The 26,060-nt window shown below is 44.5% G+C and overlaps 1 protein-coding gene across 11 annotated transcripts in view; it reads left to right on the top strand.

Moving 5' to 3' along the window:
* Positions 1 to 26,060, top strand: part of shank3a (SH3 and multiple ankyrin repeat domains 3a) — a 209,004-nt gene that overhangs the window by 26,095 nt on the left and 156,849 nt on the right. Inside the window, exon 1 of one of the 11 annotated variants that reach the window (XM_052060205.1) lies at positions 13,157 to 13,240. The exons of the other annotated variants lie outside the window; for them this stretch is intronic. The gene's annotated coding sequence lies outside the window, so the exon portion shown is untranslated. Of the gene's footprint in view, positions 1 to 13,156; positions 13,241 to 26,060 lie in introns of those variants that run through there. 11 annotated transcript variants of the gene reach the window in all.

The raw sequence follows: 26,060 nt of genomic DNA, 5'->3' as shown, positions 1-26,060 counted from the left end.
TTGTGTGCTCTCTCACTGGGTGCCAGATATCAGCTTGTGTGTTCAACTCAGCACTGTGCAGCCTGGCAGTTTGGAACAATTGATGATGGATTAACAGAGGAGGACACTGGGGTTTGTCTAAAGCCAGCAGATGTGATTGTATTATGATTGCCACTCCGTCCAAATCTCCTGTTCTTTTCTTAGGAACATTCGTCTTACGTTGAAACAAAACAAAACAATCATGTAAACGAAAGGTAAGCAGAGTCGCAGTGAGTTTTTTTGGCTCATGTATTTGTGTTTGCCGATGTGACCTCCACAAAGCCGCTAAATTGCATCAAATATAGAGCGGTGTTCGCCAACCTTTAGTGTGCCAAGGCACACATTTCACATCGGGGGAAATATATATATGTATATGTATAAAAAAATCCTCATCTCACCCCTCGGGTGGTGTCCGTCCCTCATTCAGCTTGGGTCCTCTACCAGAGGCCAGGAAGCTTGAGGGTTCTGCGCAGTATCCTTGCTGTTCCCAGCACTGCACATTTCTGCACTGAGATGTCCGATGTTGTTCCCGGGATCTGTTGCAACCACTCATCTAGTTTGGGGGTCACTGCCCCGAGTGCTCCGACCACCACAGGCACGACTGTCACCTTTACCTTCCAGGCTCTCTCCAGCTCCTCTCTGAGCCCTTGGTATTTCTCGAGTTTCTCATGTTCCTTCTTCCTGATGTTTCCATCACTAGGGACCGCTACATCCACTACAACGGCTTTCCTCTGCCCTTTATCTATGATCACGATATCTGGTTGGTTCGCCATTACCATCTTGTCAGTCTGGATCTGGAAGTCCCACAGGATCTTCGCTCTGTCATTCTCCACCACCTTCGGAGGTGTTTCCCATTTTGACCTTGGGGTTTCCAGTCCATACTCCGCACAGATGTTTCGGTAGACTATGCCAGCCACCTGGTTATGGCGTTCCATGTAGGCTTTCCCTGCCAGCATCTTACACCCTGCAGTTACTGTATGTGTTGGATCGTCTCAGGTGCCTCTTTGCACAACCAACACCTTGGGTCTTGTCTGGTGTGGTATATCTGGGCCTCGATGGCTCTGGTGCTCAAGGCCTGTTCCTGAGCAGCCAGGATGAGTGCCTCTGTGCTGTCCTTCAGGCCAGCCCTCTCTAGCCACTGATAGGACTTCTTGAGATCAGCCACTTCAGTTATGGTCCGGTGGTACATCCCGTGTAGGGGCTTGTCCTCCCATGATGGTCCCTCTTCCAGCGCCTCATCTTCTGTTCCCCATTGTCTGAGACATTCTCCGAGTACGTCATCCGTTGGAGTCTTCTCCTTTATGTATTCATGGAGCTTGGATGTTTCATCCTGGACAGTGGCTCTCACACTCACTAGTCCCCGGCCTCCTTCCTTTCGGCTTGCATACAGTCTCAGGGTGCTGGATTTGGGATGGAACCCTCCATGCATGGTTAGGAGCTTTCGGGTCTTAACGTCCGTGGTCTGAATCTCTTCCTTTGGCCACCTTATTATTCCTGCAGGGTATCTGATCACTGGCAGGGCATAGCTGTTTATTGCCCGGGTCTTATTCTTGCCATTGAGCTGGCTTCTTAGGACTTGCCTCACTCGCTGGAAGTATTTGGCCGTAGCCGCTTTCCTTGTTGCCAGTTCGAGGTTGCCATTGGCTTGTGGTATACCAAGGTACTTGTAGCTGTCCTCAATGTCTGCTATTGTTCCTTCAGGGAGTGAGACCCCATCAGTGCAGACTACCTTTCCTCTCTTAGTCACCATCCGACTACATTTCTCAAGCCCGAATGACATCCTGATGTCGCTGCTGTAGATTCTGGTTGTGTGGATCAGTGAATCTATGTCCCTTTCGCTCTTAGCATACAGCTTTATGTCATCCATGTAGAGGAGGTGACTGATTGTAGCTCCATTTCTGAGGTGGTATCCATAGCCTGTCTTGGTGATTACTTGGCTTAGGGGGTTCAGTCCTATGCAGAACAGCAATGGGGAGAGTGCATCACCTTGGTATATGCCACATTTGATGGACACTTGGGTAAGTGGCTTGCCATTGGCTTCAAGTGTGGTTTTCCACATTCTCATCGAGTTCGCAACGAAGGCTCTTAGGGTCCTGTTCACCTTATACAACTCCAAGCATTCAGTGATCCATGTATGTGGCATCGAGTCATAGGCTTTCTTGTAATCAATCCAGGCTGTGCACAGGTTGGTACGTCGGGACCTGCAGTCTTGTGCGACTGTTCTGTCAACCAGGAGCTGATGTTTGGCTCCTCTGGTATCTCTACCAATGCCCTTCTGCGCTTCGCTCATGTATTGATCCATGTGTCCACTTATCTTAGTCGCAATGATGCCTGACATGAGCTTCCATGTTGTGGAGAGACAGGTTATTGGCCGATAGTTGGATGGGGCTGCACCCTTCGAGGGATCCTTCATGATCAGGATCGTTCGCCCTTCGGTTAGCCATTCTGGGTGAGTCCCATCCCTCAGCAGCTGGTTCATTTGTACTGCTAGGTGCTCATGGAGTGCTGTGAGTTTCTTTAGCCAGTAGGTGTGGACCATGTCCGGGTCTGGTGCTGTCCAGTTCTTCATATCTGAAACTCTTTCCTGTATGTCTGCCACTGTTATGGTAACTGGGTTCTGTTCAGGCAGGTTGCTGTGCTCCTCTCTCAGGGTCACCAGCCATTGTGCACTGCTGTTATGTGCAACCTCCTTCTCCCATATGCCTTTCCAGTACCTTTCAGTTTCCAGTCTTGGTGGGTCAGCTCTGTTGTTAGGACCCTGCCACTTTCGCGTACACTTTCGTAGGTTGTGTTGCGAACAGCCTGTTTATTCGTCTGGCTTCATTCTCTTTCGTGTACCGCTTTAGGCGACTGGACAAGGCTTGGAGCCTTTGTTTGGCAGTTTCGAGTGCTTCAGGTATGGTCATCTGGATGTACTTCTCGGGTATCGGCCTTTTCATCACACCTCTCTGGGCCTCCGTCAATTGACTCACATCTTTCCGGGCCGCCTTGATCTTAGCCTCCAACCGTCTTTTCCATGGTGGGTAACGTATCTCATGGCTTCCATGGTTGCTCTTATAGCCCAGAGTCTCCAGGATCACTGATGCTGAAGTGTATATCAGCTCATTGGTTTCTGTGATCGTTACGGTAGGGATCGCCCTCAGTGCTGCATTCACACTTTCTATGAGACTTTCAGATGGTACTTCACATAGTCGTTGTAATCGGTTTCTAGGTTGCCCAGCTTTCATTCTCGCCATGATCTTCGCTTTCAGGTCAGTTGCTGCCTCACTCAGCATTTCATTCATTGGGGCTGGCCACCCAATCTCATCATCTGCATTCATTGGGGCTTGCCTCCCAATCTCTTGTATGACCTCCTCCTCTGATCTGAAAGCCTGGGGCCCTTCACCATGGAACCTGCGTTGTACCTCATCAATCTCAAGTTGTGACAGCAGTTGCCGTTTGTGGATGTTGGAACACTGAGCTACTAGTTGTTTCGTGGGTTTCGAAGTAACCATTTAGCCCACATTCTCTGCATGTAACCCCTCTGACTAGGGTTGCTTGAGTAGTAGCATTCCAACAGAGCCATGTTATCGCATCTCGCCCATCTCCGCTTTGTTCCAGTAGCCCATTTTTCATCAAGGTGCTCTGGTCCCCCAGCACCTGACGCAGACCTTGTTTGGCCGGGCGACGTCTGAGCCGGCATGTCATTCGTTTTATTGTCTCTCATCATTGTATGAGGTAGGCATTAGCGTGAAGGATCTTGCAAAGGATTGTGTTATATGCTCATTTTTGCCCCAAGCGGGATTCGAACCACCGTCTCCCGTATGCCAAACCGATGCCTTACCAACTGAGCTATCCAGCCGCGTATATATATATGTATATGTATATGTATATGTATATGTATATGTGTATATATATATATATATATATAAAATCCTCAACTCACCCCTCGGGTGGTGTCCGTCCCTTATTCAGCTCGGGTCCTCTACCAGAGGCCAGGAAGCTTGAGGGTTCTGCGCAGTATCCTTGCTGTTCCCAGCACTGCACATTTCTGAACTGAGATGTCCGATGTTGTTCCCGGGATCTGTTGCAACCACTCATCTAGTTTGGGGGTCACTGCCCCGAGTGCTCCGACCACCACAGGCATTAGCGTGAAGGATCTTGCAAAGGACCCACACTGGATTGTGTTATATGCTCATTTTTGCCCCAAGCGGGATTCGAACCACCGTCTCCCGTATGCCAAACCGATGCCTTACCAACTGAGCTATCCAGCCGCCATATATATATATATATATATATATATATATATATATATATATATATATATATAATTATACATTATAATGTGTATATATATCTCTCACAAATACGGATATACAGTTTATTTATGAACCTTCAAATAGAAGAGGAGTTGCTTGTTCTGACCGTTACGATGCGTAGTTGGCATAGATCACTGGTGTCAAACTCAAGGCCGGGGGGCTAGTTCTGGCCCACCACATCATTTCATGTGGCCCGCCAAAGAAAATTATATGCATCCACTTTATGTTTCTTGGTGAAATACCAAAATTGCTAACTGTCTTCATTGTTAAAATGTTGAGATATTGCAAGCAGAACAGCAAAACAGTTTTTATTGGCTTCTGATTTCAAAACTAGTTATTCACCAATTTGTCATGTAGCCTACACGTAATGTGAGATGTTCTACATGAATTTGGGTTCATAGTTCGAACGGCACTCCGTACGAAACCATAGCTATGATGAGGCCCGTGACAACAATGAGTTTGACACCCCCCAGCATAGATGAATATATCTGTGTTTTTCATAGAAAAGAATAGGGGTGCAACCAAAAAAATCTATATATATTCTTTTTAATTGTTGCAAGTGCGTTGAATCGAACCAAATCATTCCACTTTAAAATATACCCAAATACATATTGAGTCATCTTTGTTTGCCAGTGTGTATGCAGGTAGTAAATGTTTTATTTTGTTCGGTTTTGTTAAAGGTGACAAACAGTCACAAAGATGTTCGCCACCAATTTTTCAAACAGTTTTTATCATCGTCCCTGATGAACATCAACTTGCCAAACTCTCGTCGCTCAGTCAGACGGGCTTTAAGTGCTAGTTTTTTTCCATTTACGGTACTCTTGTCTGATTTTGATTAAAATAAATGTAACTTGCATCATTTGTCATAGCCAATTAATTTAACGCACAGGGTCTACTTGTCTGTTTCCATTATCACCCTTTATTTTCTATCTTGCTCTGAATGACTAGAGAAGATGATGTACAGAAGCGAACCTTTGCCCTACATGCTAGAGCCGTGTACTGGTCATGTTAAACAATTTCTTTGCGTGTGGGAATTCTGAGGAACCTCAAAGTGAATTTCCCCTAAGGTTCTACTCTTCTTAATTTGACCTCAATCATGAGTGTTACATGTCCTTGGCTACTTGGATAATGACCAAAATCTCTGACTATTTTTTTTACCTTTTGAGATTTTCCAGCAAGTACCTCGCTTTCACATGATTTGCTATGCTCAGAGAAGACCTCCTGATGGTTTTTTTTTCCGTTCTACCCTGTGGTCAGTGTGTCTTGTTATCTTTCGCTTGTTTCTATTGAGCCCGCATAAAATGATCAATGTCCTTACTCAATCGCTTCAAGTGCAGTCACTCTGTCCGTATAGAGGCACTGGTCGCTCGATAACAATTATCCCACTTCATTTATATGCAATGCCGGAATCACTCTGGCACGATTTTGTCGGTTCAGTGCAGATGTCCTTGCATTAGTGAGACTGTATGATTAAAAAGTTGAGGGAAAGGGCAACTCATTAAGAACACTTAATTACATACACGGTAATCTACTCACCTTTGTTCAAATGATTTTACATACGAATGACACCAAGACATATTCATACAAATAAAGGAAAACAGACAAATCTTTTCGAGGTAGAACATAAAAAGAAACAACAGCCATAATTTGGTTGCAGAAGTGTGCACACCCTCATAGCTTGTGAATACGGCTGTCTTCGGAATTAACCGACGACTTAATTCGGAGAACACGGCAGAAGGCAGGGGCCTCTTAAGACACTCAACAAGAACAAGGGCTGGATGAGTAAAGGAAGTCCAAGTCCAAGGACAGAACACATCACATCCACAAACAGCGGCAGACACATGTGGCTAAAACTAAATAGCCAGGAAGCAATTTGGATCAAGTAACCTTGAGCTTAAATAAGAGTCCAAACAAGACTGCGAGTTCTGGCCTTTTAAAGGGGCTTTTCCAAAGCATGTTGGGAAAGAGTCCAGCAGAAGTCTTGAAAGATGGCGACAGTGGGGACGAATTGAATACGAGGGGGACCGTCTGCCAAGCCGACACACAGAGGATGACATCAATCTTCATCTGTTTGTGTTAGTGCTTCCTTTGGCCTGAATGCACATGAGCGTCGCTTTGCCACATCACACAGCCACTGATGAGACAAACGCTGCCAAGATGGCAACCAAACACACACGTCTCAATAAAAGCACTCTCAGTGCTCAGCAGATAACCATCCAGTTCGAGTTAACCACTTCGCGAATATTGGACACTCTAAGAACTTGCATGAATCCCCACTTTGCCGTGGTTCGTTTGCGCCCCCGCTATAAACCTTTTTACTATGATGATGACACGTACTTCCGGGTGTCAAAAGATCAAACAATCCCTGACATCACCCACCGGCGACTGATCAATAGTCAATCACTCCAGTGTTGCGTGACTAGCGAGGCCTTTTTGGTCTGGGGCACAACAATGTTTGCATTTTAATCGTTAAAATAAGCATGTAAACTGATTTAGTCAAGCTCATCAAAGTTCAATCTTTGTCTGCTGGAGTTCAAGTTTAAGTCCCTTTGTGCAACTGTGAGTTTTAAAATTAGTTTGTTAACATTGTTTGCTAGCTTAACGTTCAATGCTTAATGCCATTTGTGATTACAAAGCATTGTAAATATAAGTAAAAATGTTCTCTGCGTGACTGTTATTTCGATCGATAGACACACATACTATTAAATTGGTAACTCAAACAATGTCTAAGATTTAGAATTATGGGGCTTCAGTGTATTATTGCATTGTGCTGTACATTGCCGCATGAGCAGCAGTAACGTTGACTGTAGCATAATTAACAGCAAGAAGAAAAGACAGAGAAGGGACCAAGTCGACGTAAGCCTCAACGAGTCCGGCATGGTCCCACTCAAGGTCACTCGTGCTCATTGTGCTGCTCGAGAGTTGTTTCAATGTCATGGACACTCAAAAGAAATGTATTCACACCCATAAACACACACTCACACATGCACTATCGTAACACTAGCGCCAGTGTTTAGCACTTTAGTAAGAGCCATGATTTTCGATTTCTGAAGTGTCAGAGTTAATCTTTCAGAAAGACAGGCCTTGAAAGTAACGTAAGCTCTTCCATATTTTTTTTCTTTACTCTCCTGGAAACACTTGGCACTCATTTCCCCCTCCAGCACTCATCTTGATACAGTCCAGTGCACTAACATTTTTTCTTTTGTTTTTTTTTGCACGCTGGTACATTAGATTTACACTAACTGAAAAGCAGATTATTCAGCACTCAACCATCATATTTCAAATACAACACAAAAAGATGAAAGAGTGTACACAGCACTATGATCCAGACCAAATTTGTCATGATTATTGATGGATCACAATAAAACTGAAATAAAACAAAAAATGCAGACATGATCTGAAAAATTTTATCAGTTCTCCAAATTAGTAGCGCGGCCTGCTTGCGTCAAGTTGTTTATTTGTCACTTTCAGTTAAAGTTTGCTGTAAAACTAACTCATAAAACAAAAGAGAAGTACACTTTGTACAAATATTTAAAGACCAAAATGTTCCACCAACCCATCTAATTTCAATTAACCAAGTCTGCCATCTTAATGCTTACATATAAGCTCAAATGCCAATGACAAGTTAACCGAAACTAACACATGTTAGGGTGATTATAAACCATCAAACACCAACGAAGCAGCAACACGTATAAAAAGAGAAAACAACACTCCTCACAGGCGTATATTCTCTCTGCTCTACTATAAAATAAGACAATCGCCTTAAAATCCACCATACAGTAGATGTGCAAACGATGAACCTTGATCTAAAAGGGAAACACTTCTGCTGTATATCTGTTTATAATTAAAGCCACAAGCACAATTATGGTGTTAGACACATTTTGGGTGTTGTTTGATAAAATTTGGCTCGTTGTTGGTGTTCCCTACACAAACCGTCAATTTTATTTGATCAATATACTGTATAAACAACATTGTGACAGCTGTGACTAACTCCATATGTAATGATATAATAATGAGCTTTAGCGACATCAATGTAATTAAGCTAGACACTATTAGAACGGTGTCAAAATGATGTCAGAGGGCTGCTCAACATCTTGCCGCATCCTGTCAGAAGGCACCGGAGCTAATTAGGATACCAATAATACATTCCACATCATTACTTTTCTCTCAGCGCCGGAACACGTGTACGGCAATTTCTCACGTCTTTAAGCCAGTGTCGAGGTTTTAGGTCCTAGGCCGTTTAGTTTTCGGACGCCAGCAGCTGTGAAAGTGAATCTCACGAGCCTCGTCTGACACTTTGCTGGATTTTATTTGCCCTTGTAAACTGACAGGTGGATGTCGTTTTGCCGCCCAAGTGACCCAGAATTTCCTAAAATATTATTTTGAACACCAATGTGAGGAGGATACAACTCCGACACTGCAGAGCTCCCCCAATGGTGTAGCTTAGTTTTCAACCCAAATCAAAATGGTAATATGAAATGACATTCATCCATTCTTGTAGGAATGTGTTTTTAACAAATAAACTGTATGTAAATGTACCACTTTCCCATGACTCATTCCAATTTGGTCATTGTGTGGTCGCATCATTAAAAACAAAAAAAGCAAAACGGCGTGAAGCCAAAGTTTATCTTTGTGACTTTCATTACAAGCCACTCTACCATCCGCATGCCTTTTTAAAATGTATTTTTATTTTTTGTTTGTTGTTATTTTAGGTACTTTAGGACTTTTAGGAACATTTCTCTATTGTGAATATTTATGTCACTGAACATGTCAGTGCCATCAGAACCTGCAATGCATGTTTTTGGAATGTGGGAGGAAACCGGAGTACCCGGAGAAAACCCGCGCAGGCGCAGGGCGACCATGCAAACTCCACACAGGGAGGCTGGACCCGGAATCAAACCCTTCACATCTGCAATGTGAGGTCGATGCGCTAACCACCGGACCACCGGGCCGCCCTGCACAACTGACAATGATCTGAAAATTGAACAAATAGTTTTCAGAAATTTAATTCTGATCGGAGAAATGCATCCATGCAACTGAGAAAATATGTAGTCAAACCAGAACGATCCTCAGTTCTGCTTTGGCTTGTTGTACAATATTAATGCTGAAAGGACATTAGGACACTTTGGTAAGGGTCATTCTGGAACTGAGATGGAGACTCAAGTCATTGTGACTTTGAGTCGAGTCAACTCGAGTCACTGCTTCTGTGACTTGATGACAAAAATGATTTGAAACATGACTTGCAGTTGGGGGATAAAGACTGTGGACTTGATTTTAATTGATACATGATTACTTGAAAGACTGTTGTTCGTTTTGTTTGGGTTAAAGAGAAACCATTTAGCAAGATAGATATGTAGATAACACTACTTATAGTCAAAATTGGCATGTCTAACACAAGCCCCTGCCATGAATAAACCGTGAATTGGTCGCGGAATACTGTATTCATTTTAACATGCTTATGATTAGGAATTAGATGGCTAACAGAGTAAACGCTGGTATTGTTGCAAAATGGTTACATGCATGCCAGTATGTGTCCTCACATTTTTTCACAGTCATGCTTGAGCTGCTTTCATTGTGAATGGTGTAAGAAGAGTTTGAATTCATATTCAGATGTATCAGGAGAATAATTAGGTTTAGTTTTTTTTCAGATGCGGGTAATGATGCATCGTTTCGCCAATAATTGCAAGTCACATGATAGTGAGGGTTCACTATATACAGCATGGCATTGGTTTCCTTTAGTGCTTGCTAGCTCTCCCAGTGGACTCCGGCTCACATTTGCCATTCTCTGTGTGCAGCCGTTGTTATCGTATTCCTATGGAGACCCTTAGCATTTGACATGCGGACGCAGACACGCACACACAGACCAAAGCGTGCGCTGGCATGCTAGATCAAGTGGCACGCTGTCAGAGATTTTCTCGGACAAAGTTAAAGAAACGACTCGGCACACAGGAAAATTGTCTTCAATATCGGCGGGAGCGGACCTCTGAGAGCGAACGACGGTTGTTGCTCCGCGATCACACTCAAAGTCCCGTCTCCGCGAGTTCCACATTTCATTGTAACATATGCAAAATACAAGAAAAACACTGCCCCCAATATTTGCATGCCGCACCCCCGGTCGGGCCCCTCAGTAGTGATTGGTTACCTGTTTTTCAACCTCGAACCACCAGTACATTGGCGCCTTTTCTTTCTGGTCTACATCGAATTAGCATGTTGTAGACTTTGCGGATGGTCAATGTCGTCTGGGCGCGACAGGTGTTCTCAACTCGTCTTTTGTTGCTCAACCGCTGTTCCCGAATTATTCATTCCCCTTTTGTGGCCGAGTTTCGCCCTCTCCCCCATGATCGCCCACCTGTATTGACGTGCTAATCGTGGACTTCAACAGCCCTCCGGCCAGGTGTCCGGCGCCTTTGTGTGTAGGCATTTGGGGGTGCTGGATATGCACCCAAACGCTTCGATGTGCCCAAATAAATGAAACTTTAAACATGATACATTTTTGCTCATAGATTCTTCTAACACACGCTCAACTGTTACTCCCTCTTCATTTTAGTTGCGCCTCTCCCAAACCTGGGATACAAAATGGACACTCTTAGCTAATTTTTGGAGTAAGCAATGTTAGACCAAAGCTAGGAAGTGTGTTGAGTTTGTGTTTTGCTCATTTGTATGGACGCAGGATGCTTCTTGATATCGGTCAGTGCCAACATGATGGACGCGAGCGGGGCCAGGCTGCGGAAGCTTTCCCAGGAAAATCAACTGCAGTGTCCTATTAGGATGCCGTACCCCCGGCAGTCATCAGTCAACATGACCTCAAATAAGATGGGTAGTTAGATCAGCTGTCCGGCGATGTTCTCCCTCAAAACTAGATTAAATGTCATATTTGCTGCTTTTACCCTCCTGTTATGGTGCACATTAGATGTCATGAATTTCATCCGATCTCAGAAGCTAACTAGCGTCACCCCTGATTGGTTCTTGGCTGAGGGACCGACTGGGAATTCCATATATCATCTACTTACCTAACATCTGGGTGGCTACACCGTTGCAACTCAGTGCCAGGCTGCAGCCCAGATAAATGGGGAGAGTCAAAGTCAGGAAGGTAATATGTCTATAAAAAAATTCAGAGGCAAGACTTCAAACCATGAATGGGTTCTGTAGCGGCAACTTACTATTCTTTTGTCGCTACGTCAGCAGGGCATGTAGGTTTTTGACTCGTGCTTTTCTTCGACGGGCTTTTCCTTTCCACGGCGACGACAAGGAATACACTAGGCCGCCATCGTTGATCCAAAAAAAATTAATCGCTTTATTTTCTTGAACACAAATTAAGCCTTTATCAAATGGATTAATAAAACTTCTACAATACATTTAAACGAAATACGAAATCAGTTCCCATTAAGTACGAAATAAGCAAACACGAAGTACGGTCAAAAAAAGGTGTTGCTCCATGCCCTACTGTCTTCCTAATGATGTTTACATAAATCTAGCCTCTTAACAGACCAAAAACAGGACAACCAATGGAGCCCAGATACTTCGATGCTCCCAATAAACTTGCTCCAATAAAATATCAAATATAAACCAAACGCCTTGCATCTATTAAATTCTAATTATTCAAAAGGCTGCATTTATAATTTAACCAAATTTTCCTTATGGCTCTAACAGGTTCCTATTGGCATCGTGACATGTTAGTCATTGATGTTAGCATGGGGGATTATTGCCTCCTTGTGGGGACATTATACAGTGTCATCAAGTATTTTGCTAATAAGCGAAATAATGTTATCAATATGAAGGAAGTATAACATTTTAGTTTTTGAAGACCCCTGTATTTGGCTAACTAAGGTTAGCTCATTGCTGGTCGAAATAGACAGAAAGTGTCATGGCCGCCGCCCTATGTGTATGGTTTTGATTTGCTGAGTGAGACACAACCAGCGATGGAAGTCTTGTTATTGTTTTGTGTTTTTTGTTATTGTAAAGTGTCCCTGGGTGTCTCGAAAGGCGCTTATGAATACAATGTATTATTATTATTATTATTATTATTTGGCAATTGCAAGTTGTGATGTTTTCTACTTTTTTACTTCAAATAGATTGCTATTACCCGTACATCAAAGTAAGTGGAAGGAGATGGCCGCCACCCAATGTGTATGATTTGATTTGCTGAGTGAGACACAACCAGCGATGGAAGTCTTGTTATTGTTTTGTGTTTTTTGTTATTGTAAAGCGTCCTTGGGTGTCTCGAAAGGCGCTTATGAATACAATGTATTATTATTATTATTATTGTTAGGCAATTGCAAGTTGTGATGTTTTCTACTTTTTTACTTCAAATAGATTGCTATTACCCGTACATCAAAGTAAGTGGAAGGAGATGGCCGCCACCCTATGTGTATGGTTTTGATTAGCTGAGTGAGACTCAACCAGCGATGGAAGTCTTGTAATTGTTTTGTGTTTTTTGTTATTGTAAAGTGTCCTTGGGTGTCTCGAAAGGCGCTTATGAATACAATGTATTATTATTGTTATTATTGTTTGGCAATTGCAAGTTGTGATGTTTTCTACTTTTTTTACGTCAAATATATTGCTGTTACCCGTACATCAAAGTAAGTAGAAGGAAATAAACACTACCAAGTGTATACTATAATCTCAGGCAAGCACGTTCGGCAAAAATCCGCATTATGTTGATATCTCGACAATAAAATCAATCGACGCCTCAATGTGATCAAGTCAGCTAATAACATTATTAGCATGTCTATTTATAGTCTTATGGCGTGTGTCAGCATTGAGGCCAGCTGGTCGGCCTGTGATCCTATTACGTCTTTACCTCTTGCGGTAAGCGAGGCGTTAACCTTCTCAGACGCTGCGCTATGACATGAGTGATGGACACCTTCGCTTATTCTGCTTGGTAACGGCTTGCTCCTCCATTCAGGCAAAAGCACTGTTACACGGTACGTGTCGCGATTGTTGCCATGTGTGTCACGGTTACGAGTTATACGATCGACAATGTCTGTAAGAGTGGCGCACTTCACTTGAGATTTAAGATTTACCGGTATTGTGTTTGTGGTTTTAAACCACGACAAAAGTAGAAGAACCAGAGGTGGGAGTATGTCATAAACAGCATGTGCACATAATTCCCAAGTTACTGTGGCTATTATCAGATAAAGTGAGTGAAGTGGGCCCAGTTACATATACACATTTGCGAGCCACTTTGCGCTCAGTGTTTTGTAGCATCAAATTTATCTTTATTCATTCTCAATCCAGTCCCAAACAAGTCTCTGTGTTGTCCATTATTCTTATTCTTGTATTCTCAGTTCAATGCATAATTGAGTCGATGAAAATCCAATATGAAAAGGATATTTGATGTCAAATAAGGATATTTTATTCAAATATTAAATTTGACTAACTTGAATATGAGGTAGCGCCCCTGCTTTTTGTGGGTGTGGTTGAGGGATGAAATTTGATGTGGTTTCTGTTTTGTCACTTCTCTTCATGTCGCAATCCTTGATACTGTGGTGGCTTCTGCACTTAAAAACATACCCTGCTAGTGGGTTACCGGGTTTGTGTCTACCACGCAAAATATAACGGTGCTTTCCAAAATGAAAATAAATGCACACTTTCTTCTGAATGCAGATGTTCTGCTCTCAACGGGCAAGGCCTTTTAACTCGTATCAAGTCTATTCCCATGAATGCCAAGTCAAAGTAAAGTTGAGTTTTGTTTAAGTTATAGCCAACGAGTCTTAAAATTGGTGACTTCATACTGGTGCCAAGTCTTGTGACTCAAGTCCCCATCTCTGACCGGGCCTCGTGCAATGAAAAAGGTTAGAATTAATTTGAAATGAATAACTGACAGATAACCGGACTTAGATGACTGAGAATCGTTTTATTTACTTTTGATTGACTTCAGGTTAAGATGGGGATTGGACTTTTTGTCATTTTCAGCCGTACCTTTTGAAACAAATCACAGGAAATTACTTTCTGCTTTTGCTTTTGTTAATTTCCAAACAGAACATCCCAAACAAATAAATAGAATAATACAAGCCTCTATTGGTGATCTCTACACTCATGCCAAATAAGCAAGTCAGCTTCCTGGCGTCATTGACTGTAGCCCACACAGTAACTCCTCAAGTGAACTTGATTGCCAGCTGCGCACTTCTCCATCCGTGCATGAATGAACAGGAACTGCTGCGTTTTACGGCTGCACTGAAAGGCAAAACGTGCATTTACTGTCATGCTTGAAATCCCTTATAAAGATGCCGTTCGCTGGTTAAAGCATGACAGGTGCAGACGGTCGGGGGCCTACACTGAACAAATGTTCTGTGTGTGATGAGGCACTTCACCTGAGGAAGCGCCACTTAGCTCCTCATAAGGCAGATAAAACCTGCAAATCAGGTGCTATGGGTAATTGATACGGGAGTCAATCGCTTAGATCTTTGATATTGACATGTGATGTGTTCACCCGAGGCACACTTTGACTTTAAATGGTGACCAAAAATATATTGCGATGTGTTGGCTTTTTAGTCGTCACTGGACAGTTTTGCATATTCTACCATTGGTAACAATATTTACCAGGCCTGGAAGCGGTGCTGTGACACTGCCACTCGAAGTCACAAAAACACGGGCAGGCAAAGATATTAACATTAATGGCAGAGAATGAAAAACATTTCCAGGCTCTAAGTATCAAAGAATCAAATGAAAAACAGCAGTAAGCATGCTTTCTTCTTTCAGGCCACGTGTTCTAGTTCTTTGCATGGCCTCGTACCACTTTGTTTCCTCTATACTGCAACAAATGACATTTCCCTACTCGACGTCGTCATATTTGTTCACTTTGCTGTGATTGTATTCCTCATTTGGTGGCGTCACAAAAATCCAAAACAAAATACGATGATGAACAAAGTCCCAAAGAGCCCTCTCTACCCGCAATTCCCCTCTCAAAAAAAAAACAAAGCACAATTGCGACATTATTCATTGAACATCACTCAGCCTGTTTTTCCTCTTGCATTTTGACTGTATTAGCCTGCAAGTGGTTTGTGGTCTTAATTAAATTTAAACACATTGAACTCAGACACAAGTCACATTAATGTTAAAAAAATGGATATTGGAAGTAATTAGGAAACTGCACACTCAGGCCTGCAGTGTAAAGACACAAGTTTGTCATGTGTCTCAAGATACATTTAGTTACATTCAGGCTTGCATGGGCTGAGCAAACAGAACGTTCATTTTCACTGTAGACTGAAAACATTTGCGTTTGACATCAAAAGCTTATTCTGAGACAAGAGATCAACCGCTACATTCTGATTTTAGTTACGCGTGTGGCTACAGCAAAAGTAAATGGAACTGGCCTCGTTGCTCTAACTTTTGGAGGAAGTGTGAGTTCAAGATCAATAACATTTAGATTTTTCTGGGGAGGTATTTTCTATTTTCAATTGTTCTTCTGCTTGACAAAACGTTGACATTGATTTCCAAGTTCTAAAAACAAACCTCACAACCAAACAAATTACCGGTACGTAAGACATGTTTGGCTTAGGTGGCTAAATGTGCAAAAAGATACTAGATTTCAACACGGACATGACGAAAGAAGCTGTGGGGGAGAGGGACTGGTAATTGTTGGCTCGGAGTTTTGGCATTACAGAGGGAGAAATGAGCGGCTGACTTGTTACTAATGACTCCGTACAAAGCACCGATGGGAACCACTGTGTGTACTGGTTCGGCTTGACTTTGTGTTCATTTCCTATTGGTGTGTGATAAGACCATGTTTACACAGGGGAAGCGCTTTGTGTCTGGCTGCAACCAGCTTGAAATGGCAACTTCCCACCATTACAGCACCTCGGCTGATTTGGTTCAGAGTGTGTATTGTGTTCAAAGTGTGTTACTAGGCCCAAGGATCAGTCGGTGATCAGGCACTCTTGAAATCATCGTGTTTATTCTAATTCCAACAAATGAATCGCCCTTTTCAGAGCTTCAACATGCCTGGAAAAAATATATAAATAAATGAAAAATCACCAATCACCGATTTTTACACACATTATGTATTTATTTTAGTGATACCCAATACAATTACCCTCTCCCTGGGAAAAAATAAGTCCCCCGACACTTGTTTGACAAATCAATACAAAATTGGGTGGATGTGTCTTTCATCACAGGACACAAGAAAAAGTCTTGTCTTGTGTATTGAACTTCTCTCATGAAGGATACGATAGTGGCAGCAGGTTGTTATTCTCTGTGTCTCTCCCTGTGTAGGTTGCATGCACTTAAGAGGTGGATTTCCTCCAACTAAACTCAACTCAATTGTATTTATAGAGCACTTTAAAACAACCACCACTTTGTACAACGTGCTGTACATAGAGCATACATCATATTTACAACAATAAACAATAAACCAATAAATTAATAACAAAGACAGCAGAAAGCACAAAAACTGTAACATTGAAAATCAAGTCTGAGTCATGCTGAGTCAAAAGCCAAAGAATAGAAATGAGTTTTGAGATGAGTTTTAAAAATGGTTAGGCTTGCCTAATGTGCATCAGGAGATCGTGACAAAGAGAGGAACCAGCAACAGAAACGGCTCAATCCCCTCTGAGCCTCCACTTATTTCTTGGTACCTCGAACAGTGTCTCGTCCGCAGATCTGAGGCATCAGGCAGGTGTGTAGGGGCAGAGGAGCTCAGGGAGGTAAGGTGGAGCGAGGACATTTTAAGATTTGAAAACAATAGAATAGAATCTTAAAATGAACTCTAAAATGTACAAGGATCCAGTGAAGGGAGTAGGAATTATGTGCTCCCTCTTACGAATACCAGTCAAGATGTGAGCAGCAGCATTCTGGACCAACTGGAGACGCTTAATGGAGGATTGGCTGACTCCTAAGTAAAGTGGATTCCAGTAATCCAATCACGATGTGACAAAGGCATGAATTACTGTTTCAAAGTCATGAGAAAGGAGAGGATTTACTTTAGCCAGCTGCCTAAAATGAAAGTACTCAGACTTCCTCCTGTAATGGCAAATATTCACAATTATGTATTTTATATTCACTTTAAATTGTCCATATGTGTAGATGGTTGTTTTGTCTACATGTGCCCCATGATTGGCTGGTGATCAGTCCAGGGTGTACTTAGCCTCATGTCCAACATCAGCTGCGATAAGCTCCAGTTTGCCCGTGACCTTAGTCAGGACAGGTGCGATGGAAGTATGGAAGATGCAATGACCATTATTCCGAATGGGTTGTGGAAGCAGATGAGAGATCGTGGAGAGATGACGGAGACTCGTGCGTAATGACTCTGGCCGCTGGTCAAGAAAATGACAATGCTTTGGATTGAAACTGGGAAAGCAGACAGGCTCTATTATCCGCCGCATCGCGACACTGTGGTGTCATCGGGCAACACGCCGGCTAATTTAGCAAGCGAGCAACTGTTCAAGAATAATGATCTCATTTCATAGGATTCAAATATCTGCAAAGTGTGAAATGTGTTCATGGTGAATCGACGAAAGTACTCGATCACCACGATACCTCTTTGCCGTCACGTTTGCTGTCTTTGCTAACAATGCACCCGGCAGCCACGCTGTGTGAATTTGACTATGATGCTAAGATACAAGCCTAGGGCAGGTCAGTCCAATGTTTATTGTCCATTTTTCGCGAGAATGTTGGCCTCATTCCGTCACCCCGAAGATGCAGTAAACATCTGGCTCAGTGGCTGCTTGGACTCCATTGCGAGGTCAGTGCTATTATTCAGGCTTCATTTCAAGCAGTCTGCCTATAAGAATGGGTTGCTCTCTCTCTCATTACACAGCCACTTTTATCTGCTCGTCCACTTTTTCCCATAGACCTTTGTAGCATTTATTTCTCTTGAGAGGGAAATCAGATTTTCCTCTGCTGCCTCTTAGGCTGAAGTAGGGCAATTGGAAATGCAACGCATGGACACACTAAGACATTCACTTGGGCTTGCATACAAATGTATACACAAAGGCACCTTATCACATCCCCTCTGGACCATGTTTTTTCATCATTATTGTAGCTGTAAAGCAGTGGTCACATATTCATATTCTCCAGAGGTTGTTGAGCTGACTTTCAAATACACAGGTGCATTTTAATGAATTTGTGATTTGCAACATCACTGACATTTTAAATCAGTAGTTGTAAAATGTAAACACAGAGTAACACCTCAGAAAATACTTTGCTCTCCAAGTACCACATTAAAATATAGTAGAGGAGGAGACCCAAGTATTTTTGACACAGAGATTTTATTTCTAAAAGCTTTTTTTAAAGTTACCCTAATCCACTATAACATCTAACACATCCATCCATCCATCCATCTTCTACCGCTTATCCGGGGCCGGGTCGCGGGGGCAACAGCTTTAGCAGGGAAGCCCAGACTTCCCTCTCCCTAGCTACTTCTTCCAGCTCTCCCCGGGGGATCCCGAGGCGTTCCCAGGCCAGATGGGTGACATAGTCTCTCCAGCGTGTCCTGGGTCTTCCTCGGGGTCTCCTCCCGGTGGGACATGCCCGGAACACCTCACCAGGGAGGCGTTCAGGAGGCATCTGAATCAGATGCCCAAGCCACCTCATCTGGCTCCTCTCGATGTGAAGGAGAAGCGGCTCGACTCGGAGCCCCTCCTAGATGACCACGCTTCTCAACTTATCTCTACGGGAGAGCCCGGACACCCTGCGGAGAAAACTCATTTCGGCCGCTTGTATCCGGGATCTCGTTCTTTCGGTCACGACCCATAGCTCGTGACCATAGACCGATACAACGTCTGCATCACAGCAGACGCTGCACCGATCCGCCTGTCGATATCTCGCTCCCTCCTGCCCTCACTCGTGAACAAGACCCCAAGATACTTAAACTCCTCCACTTGGGGCAAGATCTCCCCCCCGACCCGGAGGGGGCACTCCACCCTTTTCCGACTGAGGACCATGGTTTCAGATTTGGAGGTGCTGATTTTCATCGCAACCGCTTCACACTCGGCTGCGAAACGCTCCAGTGAGAGTTGGAGAGCCCTGTTTGATGGAGCCAACAGCACCACATCATCTGCAAAAAGCAGGGATGCAATACTGAGGCCACCAAAACAGACCCCCTCAACGCTTCGGCTGCGCCTAGAGATTATGTCCATGAAGGTTATGAACAGAATTGGTGACAAAGGGCAGCCTTGGCGGAGTTCTACCCTCACTGGAAACGATTCTGACTTACTGCCGGCAATGCGAACCAAACTCTGACATCGGTGGTATAGTGACCGAACAGCCCGTATCAGGGGGTTCGGTACTCCATACCCACGAAGCACCCCCACAGAACTCCCCGAGGGAAACGGTCAAACGCCTTCTCCAAGTCCACAAAACTCATGTAGACTGGTTGGGCGAATTCCCACATACCCTCGAGAGCCCTGCTAAGGGTGTAGAGCTGGTCCACTGTTCCACGGCCGGGGCGAAAACCACACTGCTCCTCCTCAATCTGAGGCTCGACTTCCTGACGGACCCTCCTCTCCAGCACCCCTGAATAGACCTTACCAGGGAGGCTGAGGAGTGTGATCCCTCTGTAGTTGGAACACACCCTCCGGTCCCCCTTTTTAAAAAGAGGGACTACCACCCCGGTCTGGCAATCCAGAGGCACTCTCCCCGTTGACCACGCGATGTTGCAGAGGCGTGTCAACCAGGACAGCCCCACAACATCCAGAACCTTGAGGAACTCCGGGCGGGTCTCATCCACTCCTGGGGCCTTGACACCGAGGAGCTCTTTAACCACATCAGTGACTTCAACCACAGAGATAGGAGAGCCCACCTCAGAGTCCCCAGGCTCTGCTTCCTCCAAGAAAGGCGTGTTGGTTGAGTTGAGGAGGTCTTCAAGTACTCTGCCCACCGGTTCACAACGTCCCGAGTCGAAGTCAGCAGCGCCCCATCCCCACTGTACACAGTGTTAGTGGTGCACTGCTTCCCCCTCCTGAGATGTCGGATGGTGGACCAGAATTTCCTCGAAGCCGTCCGGAAGTCGCCCGGAACATGGGAAAAGCACTGTCGGAGGTGGGAGTTGAAACTCCTTCTGACAGGGGAATCCGCCAGACGCTCCCAACAAACCCTCACAATACGTTTGGGTCTGCCAGGACGGACCGGCATCTTCCCCAACCATCGGAGCCTACTCACCACCAGGTGGTGATCAGTTGACTGCTCCGCCCCTCTCTTCACCCGAGTGTCCAGAACATGCGGCCGCAAATCCGATGACAGGACCACAAGGTCGATCATCGAACTACGGCCTAAGGTGTCCTGGTGCCAAGTGCACATGTGGACACCCTTATGTTTGAACAAGGTGTTCGTTATGGACAGTCCGTGACGAGCACAGAAGTCCAATAACAAAACACCACTCGAGTTCTGATCGGGGGGGCCGTTCCTCCTAATCACGCCCCTCCAGGTCTCACTGTCATTTCCCACGTGAGCATTGAAGTCCCCCAGTAGAACAAGGGAGTCCCCAGCAGGAGTACTCTCCAGCACACCCTCCAAGGACTCCAAAAAGGGTGGGTATGCTGAGCTGCTGTTTGGTGCATATGCACAAACAACAGTCAGGACCCGTCCCACCACCCGCAGGAGGAGGGATGCAACCCTCTCGTCCACCGGTGTGAACCCCAATTTGTACCGGGGGGCAATAAGTATGCCCACACCTGCTCTGCGCCTCTCACCGTGAGCAACTCCAGAGTGAAAGAGAGTCAAACCCCTCTCGAGAGGACTGGTGCCAGAACCTAGGCTGTGTGTGGAGGCTAGTCCGACTGTATCCAGTCGGAACTTCTCTGCCTCACACACCAGTTCGGGCTCCTTCCCAGCCAGAGAGGTGACATTCCATGTCCCAAGAGCTAGCTTCTGCAGCCGAGGATCGGACTGCCAGGGTCCTCGCCTTTGGCTGCCGCCCAGCACGCATTGCACCCGACCCCTCCCACAGGTAGTGAGACCATGAGAAGGGGGACCCACGTTGCCTCTTCGGGCTGAGCCCGGCCGGGCCCCATGGGTGTATGCCCGGCCACCAGGCGCTCGCCAACGAGCCCCACCTCCAGGCCTGGCTCCAGAGGGGGGCCCCGGTGACCCGCGTCCGGGCAAGGGAAACTGAGAACCATCGATTTTATTTTTCATAAGGGGCTTTGTGAGCCGTGCTTTGTCTGGTCCCTCACCTAGGACCTGTTTGCCATGGGTGACCCTGCCAGGGGCATAAAGCCCCAGACAACTTAGCTCCTAGGATCATTGGGACACACAAACCCCTCCACCACGGTAAGGTGACGGCTCACGGAGAGCCGTCACCTTACCATCTAACACAAACTATAGTCAAATAATGATCCAATTAAAATGTACTCCACATTAAAGTTAAAAAAGTTGCTTGAATAGAAGTTCAAATACAAAACATTCAAAAATGTAATGCAAATGTATAGTACTACGCGGCACAATGTTCGACTGGTTAGCCTGTCCGCCTCACGGTGCAGAGGTCATAGGTTTTATTCCGGCTTCGGCCTTCCTGTTTTGGAGGTTGCATGTTCTCCCTGTTCACGCATGGGTTTTCTCTGGGTGCTCTGGTTTCCTCCCTCAAAACATACATGAAAGGTTAATGGAACACTTTAAACTGTTTAAAGTGTGCGTAGGTGTAATTGGAAGTGTGAATAGTTGTTCGTGTACGTGTGCCCCGCGATTGGCTGGCAGCCAGTTCAGGGTCTACACTGCCTACTGCCCGCAGACGGTTGGGATAGACTGCGGCAACCCTCGTGAGCATAAATGGATTAGAAAAAGGATGGATGGGTGGATTGTACTGGAAAGTTAACTACAGCAGAGCAGTACTTAGACAGTAGTTCATGTGCCATGAGAAGGAGCACCGTTTACCTTTTGTGGTACTAGTAGCATACTTTGAGAGTCATTCGAACAAAAATGACTAAGATGCAATCAGGTCCATAAACATGGTGGCATCAACACAATTCCGATCTTTTTGGCTCTCAACACCATCACAATAGATTTGAAATGAAAGATGTGCTTTCGTTGCAGACATTTTTTGAGGGTATTTACATCCAAATCGGGTGAACGATGTTGGAGTTGATGGGCACTTATGGCTGTCAGTAGAACTGGTTCACTTGTATTTATTCATGATGTGATTGTTGACTGAAGCCACAGGATGAATCCTGAAGTGTTTTGGGCAATCTGATTATCTGCTCGGAATCAACTTCAGAAGTCAGTGGACGGCTCTTCACTGTGCAGATGGACAATGACTCGAAACATAAAGTGAAAACAACCAAATATTTTTTAAAGCAACAAAGTGGAATGTTAGCTAATGGCCAAATCAAGTCACTTGACCAGAATCGGAATCTGATTGAGCTTGCTTTTGACTGCAGACAAAACTGAAGGGAAAATGCTCCAGGACCCAACAAGCAGGAATTGAAGACAGTTGCTGTAGAACCCTGGCAGCACATCACCGGGGATAAAATGCAGCATCTGGTGATGTAGATGTCGTCTGTTCAATCCAGACTTCAGGCTGTAATTGACTGCAAAGGATTTCAACCAAGTATTAGAGAGTAAAAATGTGCTTCAAAAAGTCAGAGGCTGTTTTCATTCCCACACTGTTCATCTGATTTGAATGTAAATACCTTGAAAAGAAAGATGAAAGTCTACAGTTAAAGCAGATCGTTTAAATCAATTGTGTTGATGTTGATGACCAAAACGATGACAATTGAGACCATGTCCCAATAGTTTTGGGACATGGTCTGTATACTGTAGACCTAAAAAAAAATAATCAAATGGTGGTCTGGATTTACTCGTTTTTGCGTCATATTCCTAATTGGGAATTCAAATAAGCCTCATTTGGAAGCAATTATCCAGCTTTTTTCCATCTACGACATCTAATGTGGGCATTGCATGTCAAAGTCTTTACATTCAGTAGCAGCATGTGGGAAAAAAAGCCCCTCACACTAGCTCCTTGGATGATACGATATTGGGCGTGCATCTTTATCATAGCAGGACACATGAAAAAAGCTGAATGAGCCATGCTTAATATTATACAGGAAGTCGGCAACTTGGTTTTGAAACCGTCAACCCCTTCCAGGGAATGTTCCGAAATGAGCCCCAATTTGTGTATCCTCAATATTAAATTGCAAAGCTTTTTGCCAATAACATCTAATGGAGGCAGAGCATTGTGTCAAAATTTGATGATCATTTTGAGAGTTCTCCATGAAAAAGATGGGGGCGTCAAGTCCCGCTCTTCACCGCTCCCTGCGTTCACACAGGCATCGTAATTGGGAGGCCTTATCTTTCAACTGAGGTGGTTACATTTGCAGAGAACAGATCAAAACAACGGATGGACGACAATAAGACATAATAACAGTCGCAGATGCGTAATCAAGAAGTACATTTCTAACGGCTTTGTGCCCCTGTGTAACTATATTTCTGCTCCATTGGTGCAAATGGCGTTTCCTTTATAATGTCAGTGCCCATGAAATGTGACACTCTAGCGCCCTCTTGTCATGCGGCCTCTTTGTCAACATCACCGTTGTCTCTCCGAGGCATAGTTGACAATCAAGTTATTTTTGAGGGGGAATATTTTCCCAAACATCATAAAGCATCAACTACTTTGGGCTGTATGCCAGTACGACCATAGTGGCGGAAGAGGCAGTACATCAACTCTGTTGCGTGAGTGTGTGTGTGCGTGTGCGTGTGCGTGTGTGTGTGTGTGTGTGTGTTGGTTGTTTATAGAGAGAGAGTGTGTGTGAAATCTGCAGTTATTGACAAATGCGTGAATGTTGCAGCCTGTGTATCGGTGCTTATCTTATCATTGCACATGCAGTGGTATAAACATGATTTGCTGACAAGATAAGCTGCATAAGCAAAAGGATTCGGATACCTGCCGATTAGAAAAACACGGCAACCACCAAAATGCATAAACGAGCCCACACAATGTACTTTAAATTGAATGAGAAGACAATGTAATTGTGAATTGCGCTTCGACTCAAATACAATGGTGCCTTGAGATACGAGTGACCCGACTTGGGAATTTTTTCAAGATACTTGACAGATTAAGCAACACAATCCGTACTTCTACTTAAATACAGCGTGACTGCTCCCTCTGCTTGTGACAAATGCTGACCAAGTGACATCATTGTCTTGAACATGATTGTATTTCTGTTCACACAAATGGACAAATTAAAGCTCTGTTTCATAGTGCAGCCCACTAGTTGACACAGAATGACAAGTTTTTTGCCCTCGTTGACCCCCCACCCCTGCCCCTCCCCCTCTCCATTTTTGATTAGCTGCTTTGCTCTCCGTCCTACTGCCGGCCGCTGCCGCACTGTAATTACTGCACTTCACAGCGAGTTACGATGCATCGACTGCGTGCTAACAAGGGGAAGTGAGTGCATCTAAATGAGATAAGAAGACAAAAATGACACAGGAAGAATTTTGTGATTCACTTTTGGGTGCAAGGGTCCAGATTTAGTGGCGGCCCGGTGTTCGGTGGTTAGCGCGTCAACCTCGCAGTGCAGAGATATCGGGTTCGATTGCAGCTTTGGCCTCCCTGTGTGGAGTTTGCATGTTCTCCCTGGGCCTGCGTGGGTTTTCTCCGGGTGCTCCTGTTTCCTCCCACATTCAAAAATATGCATGGCAGGCTAATTGGACACTCTAAATTGTCCCGAGGTGTGAGCGTGAGCATGGATGTTTGTTCGTCTCTGTGTGCCCTGCGATTGGCTAGCAACCGGTTCAGGGTGTCCCCCGCCTACTGCCCGAAGATGGCTGGGATAGGCTCCGGCACCCCCAGCAACCCTTGTGAGGATTAAGCGGAACAGAAAATGGATGGATGGATGGGTTCAGATTTATAAGGTTTTTGTGTGCGTGCAATTTTTCATTAAGTCTTCAACTATTTAGTTCATCCGTCCATCCATTTTCAATGTCTTTTATCCTCACTATGGTTGTGGGTAAGCGACAGCATAACACAGGTGATTTTGGGGTGAGATGCCCCCGAGCTATAGTTTGCACACCCTTCATGAAAACATATTGTCACAAGTCACAAATTGATATAAGTATGGATCTTACGAAATATACACACACTGACGTCTCTGAAGGTAGATGGTGTCGTGAGTGCCTGTCGTTTACACCAGCTACATCTGGGCTTTCCACAAGCACGCTGCTGCAAACGGCAGCAACAATTATCCCGCTGGAGTTTCAGAATAGAAACACTGACAACACCCTGGCCTATTCAGGTGTTACCAGCTGTTGCCTATTTATATTTTTAATTTTTATTTTATTCTTAACCAGCACTCGCTTGCGGTGACTGTCTCTAATTAGCGGCAATCAGACACAACTAACATTGCCCGAATGGCACTTGAGCACTTTGCCTCACATTCCAATGCAGTCTCCTATTGATGTCAGCCCAAGGAGAGTTTGTGCGGGAGAGGCCTCCTCTGGAAATGTCGTCTCACTTAATTCAGTTATTTCACTGTAACATGGTGTACTGTGAACGGATTGTGGAGGATATATTCCAAGTTTGAATCTAAAGCACTTTTTAAACACATTGTTGAACATATTAATAAATGGCAAGGGGAAAATATAGACACAGAGACATTGACTCACATTAACAAAGCTGTAATATTTTCAAGAGTCGATTCTCTTCATTTCCCAGCCTTTCACTTGGCTGCTCTGCTTCCATGATGTGCATGTGGATGTTGTATGTTTTTTTTAATCCAATCGGATTTCAGTCTTCTTGTGTTGCCATGTCGATCTATTCTGCCCAGGGCTTTCAGAATCAGTCATGCTAGCCCCTGTACCTTAAACTACATGAGC

This window comes from Hippocampus zosterae, chromosome 3 (genome assembly GCF_025434085.1).
Source record: "Hippocampus zosterae strain Florida chromosome 3, ASM2543408v3, whole genome shotgun sequence".
Classification (NCBI taxonomy): Eukaryota; Metazoa; Chordata; class Actinopteri; order Syngnathiformes; family Syngnathidae; genus Hippocampus; species Hippocampus zosterae.
Note: the sequence above shows the minus strand (reverse complement) of the source record. Positions and strands in the feature narration are given on the sequence as shown.